Genomic DNA, 7,965 nt, shown 5'->3' with positions numbered 1-7,965 from the left:
TTCTTTCTTCCCTTTATCTTGGCCCAAGAGGAAAAAAAACTCATGAAATAAGGAGGGTTAGCCACCTCCTTATTACACCATGGACTTCCATGCACCATCACATACATCCATACACTCCATCCTTTCCCCAATCTCTCTTCTTTTCCCCCTCTCCTCTTAATATCGGCCGAGAGCCAAACCACACACACATACAACACCAAAACTCTTCTAAACCGTCTCAAAGTTCTCATCCTTCCCACTCCAAAAGTCTCGAAATTTTACTTGTGCATCAAGAGGGTTTCAAAAGATTATCATCACTTCTTGGTAAGTCCTTATACATTCAAGTTTTATAACTCCATTTTCTTGTTGGATCACTCTTTTAAGCAAAGTTTTTGGTGTTTATACTCCTAGAATCTTCTTAAACTCGAGATCTACTTAAGGGAGTTGCTAGGATCAAAATCTTCTTTCATTTCTTCATCAAAACCAAGCCCACAAACTCAAGGTGAGTTCATACCCCTCTATTTTCGGTTTTCATGTGTTTTATGGGGGAGAATACAAGTAAAATGTGTAGATCTATGTGTATGTTATGTGTGATTTCATGTGTTTATGTGGTAAATGTGTAACAAAAAGAATATAAATTCGAGATCTATGGCTCTAAGAGGAAGATAAACATGATCTAAGAAGTATTACACTAAAATAAGTCAAGAAAAATTACCCTCTAAGATTAAAATGTACATATTGCAACATAAAACCCATTTTTGGGCTAAAATTGTCAAACAAACAAAAGTTGGGTTGAAAATTTGCCATTCACGGTTTTCTTAAGGGCTAAAAGAGTCAAATCAGTAAAAATAAATGTTTTTATGGATATCATACTCTTTTAAGGGCTAGAAGTGTAAATTGTAGTTTAATGGGCCAAATTTTGGACTTTTCGGCCCATTAAGCCCTAATTTGCGAAAATCCCAATTCTCAAGGGAATGAAATGTTAAACTTCTCAAATAAGGGATAAAAAGGGTAAATAAAACTATTTCAGAGGTCAAAATGTTGTATTTTCCAAACAAGGATAAAAAATGTAAACTTTTTGGATTTTGACCAAATTTGTAAAAGTTGCAAAAAGTTGGGCTTAAACCGAAAAACACTTTTCTGGAAGGGCTGAAACTGATAAAAGTAAATTTTGAGCTAAAACATCACTTAAACAAAGTCAATAGGTCAAAAATGACAAGAGAATGGTTTTTAGAGCCTAAAATATCTTTTTATATATAAGGGACTAAAATAGTCATATTTATTAAAGAAGGGCTGAAAATGTCAAACCAATATTTTGAGTCAGTTATTTTATTATTAAGATATTTGGGTCAAATTTCCAAACCACAACTTATGAAAAATGACAAGATGAATATACATAAATTTTCAAATATCGTTATAAATGACCGTTCGGTCTCGTATCGATACAAATTTAACAATTATTCAATTAAACATTTCCGACATCTATACTATACCTAAAACAAGTAAACATTAAATCATTTGGGCTTGAAAGTTCCAAACATGCTTATTGGGCCTTTGTGACCCATTAACATGATTTTTGGGTGCAAGAGGTAAATATAAATGTTATTGGGCCTTCTATGACCCAATTTCATATTTAAGGGACCCTCAATGGCTTTTAAGTGCTATGGGGCCTTAGTGGCCCATTAGCATTGCTAGTAAGGTCCAAGTAAATTAAATGCGAAATGGGCCAGCGTATCATTCGTATAATCAATAGCCATAAATAGCATGTGGGAATAGTAGGATCTTGTAATCCTCTTCTCCTCGTTTATTAGGCCTATCGTCAATCCAAGTAAACAAATACTGGTCGATAATCAATAGTAATCAAAGTCAATTGGGATTTAGTAGGTAATAACGGGTGGCACCAACGTGTTTCGGTCATAGTCTGTAGTTATAATCAAAGTTTCCTAGAGGGAGAGCGAGAGTTTGTGTATAGATCTATACGGGGGTGACTCCGCGACACCTCAGTTGTTCGCTACAGTTAGACTCGGCCAATCTAGGGTGACAAAATCTTTAGATCATATCTGACGTTCACCAGAGTGCCAAGATAGACGAACTAGTCATTATCATGCATGGTTATAACGACTCACATAAATAAACCCAATATTAATCAAGTAATCAAGATAAATCAAAATCATTCGAGGATGGGATAACAATACAAACAATTATACGATATTTTGTTTATTTTCGGAAAACATCGGGTTTTCCGGGGAAGTTCAACATTTTTCACTGGTACTTTTAATACGAACTTTTTCAACTATACATGTTTTGAAATCATCATGCATATATTTACAGATCTTCACACTTTTATACAAACAATTGTCTTTTCAGAAAATATCGGATTTTCTAGGTTGTTTTCTTACAAACTACACAAAACATTTTCATATCAAACCCGCTTATGAACTCATCAACATTCCATATGTTGACCATTTTCAAAATAACTTGTATTTTTAGGTAACAGGTAAGCTGAGGAGTAGTACCAAGTTATGTTAGAGTGTTGTGCTTTTGAAAACTATCAAACAATTTATGTTATGGATTTGTAATGTTAAAACAATGTACTGGATGTGAACAAAGTCAGTTGTAATATATTGATGCATGGTGAGGCTTATGTTATGATTCATGTATATTCATTGTGATGATATTCAAATTTAGTCACGTGAGCCCTCAGACGTTTCCGCCGTTTGGTTCGGGGGTGTGACTGGTTGGTATCAAAGCATTGTTTATAGTGAACTAGCATATCTAACCACACATTGATATGCAACTATAAATCAAAGAGGGACAAAACAACTCTGAACAAAACAAAACAAATAAAACACAATGATAAAATGCCCCTACTTGTACGATATAGGAAAAATAACATAATACCAAATCAAATAAGATGATGCTAGTATCTCGATTAAGTCGGGACTGTTCATAGTAGTATTAAGGGGTGAATGTATCCTGATCAACTACATTTCCTCTGAGGTACAACTATCACATGACCTGAGGAAATCGTGAAGGTCGATAAACCTAAAAACATATCCCTTTATTACCAAGAAGAGAACATCAACTCAAATCATTTAGCAATTAAAACATCATAGGAGTAATGATAGTCTATTCATATACCTTCTCTCACTCACCATGGAAGGAGAGCACCAGGGCATTCAGTTTCATCAGGTCTTAGTGGCCCACGAGATGATCGAGGACGAGCCCAAGGGAGAAGCACACGATGTTGGACCTGAAGCGGAACAAGACGAATATGTAATAGTTGATTTCAAATATGATGAGATTGACCAGGAGTTAGACGAAGAGAAGGGCGTAGAAGAGGCACGTAGTGAACTCCACCTGCTGGAAGCCCCATCAAATTCCCGCACAGTTTAAAGGGTTGATACAAACTATCTACGCTCTCTCGAGGAGGCAATTATCAGCCTCAAGCTTCATCTTATTACGACCAAGGCAAGGGTCGTACGAGCCGAGCGAAGGGTAGAGGTAATCACCCAAGAGACGGATGAACTGGCTGAACTCCTGATATGTGAGCTCGATGATTGAGTGTTGTCGTCATCTCTACCGACGAGACTTGCTTTACTACTTTCTCTTATAGGTTCTGCAGTATGTAGAACCAGCTGTACCCCGTACTAGTATTGTGTTTCTATGGATATTATGTCGTAATACTGATGGATCGTACATTCTCTTATGAAATGTTTGTCATTTAGGCAAATTTTCCTGTATTAAAAATGGCCATTTCTAGCAGAAATGCTACATGTTCTAATATGAGGTTTTACTTATGTGCACAAACAAACATAAACACACCATAGGGATATAGATCGGAACATTGTGAACCATACAACAAAATATGAAAATTGCAAAGCACCACTGGAAATGGCCGCCGTTACTTACGGTCCTGCTTATCATCATGCAGTAGAAGATGCCATTCCATAGAAATAACGGCCACACCTGTGAAGCACCACTTTTGCAAATGGACCTTACTACATTCCAAGTTACTATCACAGCTGTCGTAACTGCTGCTATGGCACCACTCAACCCAAACACCACCAACAGAGGAGGAGATAGCGTCGACAACACCAGTCGCAGTAACGACCACGCAAACCAACGAGTGATCGCATATCAAGGCACTCAAAACCCCAAGCTTAAGAGCAGTAAGCGAGCGTCAGGGAATAAGAGAAAAGGACAGTCAACTCAAGGATCCTCTAAGAAACAACATGTTCTTACTGTCAATGCTGCTATGAAAACTACTACACCAACACTAGGGAGGACATATGCCGGAAGTCTTCCACAATGCAACAAATGCAGTTTCCATCATCATGGAATATGCAGGAGATGCATTGCACCGGTTGTAATCGAAAGGGTCACACGACAAAATATTATAGGACCTATCCTCTCCAGAACCAACAGTAAAGGAACAATTGTTGGGTTTTGAGCATTCTAACACTCCTATAGTGTACATGCAACCCTATAAACCTTGGATCTATGTTTTCTCTGTTATACATGTAAATAAGAACTTTCCAAGGCTTTAATCCTAACTAGCATATTATGAAGATCTCATACTACAAAGTACTAGTTAGATGACATACCTTTTGATGTAGCTTGATGTCTTCAAGCTTTAAGAGCTTAGCCCCAACAGTGTGGAAGGCTCAAGTGGAATCACAAATCACCAAAACACCTTGGAAGACTTTAGAGAATATGGATACTTGGTTCTCTCTAGTGAAATCGGCTAGCCCTTTTTAGTGTACCACACTAGTGCCCATTTCACCAACCAAGGACATCTTTATATAGTGTGGAGGATTAGGGTTAAACCCTAATACCCATGACCTTTCATTTCCTAGGATCCATGGGTTAAACACTCCATGGACTATCCATGAAAGCTTAGCCCAACCTAAATGAACTTGGCCCATTCCATATATATAATAGTCCATATTTAATTAGTTCCTTTTGATCACTTAATTAATTATAAATTAATTCTTGATCAATACTAATTAAATAATATGATTCCATAATAATATATTAGAACTTATAATATATTAATATGTAATCATAAACATACTATTCTCAAAAGATTATCCATATAAATTGTGTCGATGAAGTGCAACCCAAATGGACCATGCCGGGTCGGGTCAAGTACATACCAAATATAGTTATGGACTTAGACATTAATCCAACAGTCTCCCACTTGGATAAGTCTAAAACTTTTATTGCGTATGACTTCAAACCTAACTGGTAATTGTAGCTCTTAAAGCCGTTATCGAACTCTGATCTTGTCAACGAACTTGTCCATTAGATAAGGGATCATATATTCCTCCATTCTAGATATCATATGGAATGAGACATGGATTATAATCAATCTCTCTATCCATTTGTTGTTTCCCGATTTCCGATTTATGACGACTGACTAATTGAACAAATCAAATTAGTCCTGGCCCGGCCGAGCACTTCCATTTGTCATCATCAAATCATCGAGGGGCCCACAGATATCGCTTTTATCCCGAAGGTAAAAGGAATGGATAAACTTCGACTCATATGGCTTGTTCTACTACTTGTTGAATCATACGCAAAGGCACGTTTTATAGCACCGAGTTACCAAATGCGTTTTCGTTCAATCAATGTACAACTAACTCATAGTAACAACTCATATCTCTAGGTTTGAAGAATATAAGATATTATCGTCTCATGATCACTTGTGATAAAATCCATGAAGTGATTCCAATGAGCGCGGGTTGAATCCAATACTCAGAACTTATGAGCACTCATGAGTGTTGTAGCCCTTTGTCCAACACCTTAGACCTCTACAAGCCAACCCATGACAGTCTTAATTCATATCTACTTCCAACATATGACTGACTGTGGATGGTTTGAATAACTTAGTCATTCCGGAAGAATAACCTAGTTAATTCGAGAAGTCAAAACATGCAAAGTGAAACACAATAATAATTGAATCCAATATGGTATCAAAACCTATGAACATAAATAAAACACCTTTTATTTATCACCATATGATTACACAGTATTCATTGTATATTGTTTCAGCTATCAACTTTATTCTTGAATTTAAAACAATAGTTGTCCCATGCTCCAAGCATGTACACTATGTTTTCTAAACACTAGTCATGCCATACACCAAGTATGCATACTATGTTTGTCTATGATCTTTACTTTATGAACTAGATCAATTGAACATAACTTCAATGATTCTCTTTTCACACTCTCAAATCCTTACCGCAAATGCAAGAATTCCAAATTCATGCCATTTACTGAAATTTGTTAGATTCTAAACTTATATGCATTGTTCCTCTTGTAATGATTATGCACAAAGTCAGAAAGACTTGACAACAATCATTACAGAGTATTTCAAAGGAGATCAGCTCCTTGGAAACAACCTTCTTGCATTAAGTTTCCTAATCTTAAACAGATTGAAAAATCTAACTTTGAAACATTTCCAAATTCCATTTTGACTATCACTTCTGAACAAGAGTTGCCTTCTTACAGATTATGTCAATATGGTCCTTCCAAAGTTATCACTATACTTCCAACTGTCCTTGAGCAACCAATCTTTGGTAAACCTTAGATTGTCCACAACAATTGTTTAATCCTTTTAGTCATATCCAGTTCTAAACCTTTTCCCTTCTTAATGCCCCAGGCATTTGGAAAATTTTAGAAAGGACGAATATAGCATATGTAATCGATCCTATATCCGAAGCATATGGGACACGATTCATGATGTCTCACATAAAGACTAAACCAGTCTTTTGTTATAACATTTTGATTTCAATTTGCCAAGTTCTCATAATTCAGATTATGAAAATGGATGCCGTAATCATAACCGAATTTTAGAACGCAAATAATGGACCCATATAAAGAATTTCCTTATGTTGAGCCATTCCAACATGAAATTCATACATATATATATATATATATATATATATATATATATATATATATATATATATATATCCTTGACTAAATGATTAAAACCTCATGATCTAAGCTTATAGATTTGAGATGAAGTATAATTTCCTCTCCCTTAATTATAGCAAACAACTCTTTCACAATTGAAACCTTTTGTTTTCTATAATTAACATTGCTAACTTGCAATACTTATCATAATTATCATGCTCCCACTAACATGATAATTATTAGCACAACACTTATGCTCCCACTAGTTTTGACATGTACTCAAAAATCAGCTAAGTTTCTTACCAAAGTTCAGATTTTTGATACTAGATTGTTTTGATAAAACTTTATCAAAAGCATACACCTTCCCTTAGAGAGCACACTTGTGTGTCTAAACAATTATGAAGAGGGATGCCGTAATCATAATGGTTAGACCTTTTTGCTACTTCTCACAAGTCCAGGTTAGTGTGCCGGTAAACCACACACGCCCCATTAACGACTTTGAGAATGAAAATATCACAATTGCTATCTAGCTAAAATCTACTTAGTGAAAGTGTTTCCTCACCATCATTTTCATGAATCGGAGAAAAACCTTATGACACTTAGATTTAATGGTGTATGTGTTCTTATCCGTATGAATTTGTCAAAACCATAATCGCAAGACAATGATAATGACAAATCCAAACTCATATGGACTGAACTCAATCTTAATTTCTTGCCACCTGGCAGCTCAAGGGCCTGCCATTGCTTCCAAGTTGTTGTGCAACAAATTGAGAACTCTAAGAACTCATATGCAAAGCCAACTTTACTGGAATGGGCATAGAATATGTCAACACGATGGGTTGTGAACCTCAAGTGAGGAACTTCAGGTTTCATTCTTGATTAGTTCTTGAGACTTTCAAGACCTTTAAGACTCCCACTGTCCTCTTGAGATATAAGACTTCCTTGTCAAACATCCAAGAGATAGTGTGGATTCTAATCAAGAAAAACACTTCACATAATTGGCCTTAGTTGGTCTTTGTTTTATCCAAAACATCACAACTTACCAATGTCAAATGTACAAGA

Source organism: Lactuca saligna, chromosome 8, assembly GCF_052625555.1.
Source record: "Lactuca saligna cultivar CGN05327 chromosome 8, ASM5262555v1, whole genome shotgun sequence".
NCBI classification, from domain to species: Eukaryota; Viridiplantae; Streptophyta; class Magnoliopsida; order Asterales; family Asteraceae; genus Lactuca; species Lactuca saligna.
Note: the sequence above shows the minus strand (reverse complement) of the source record.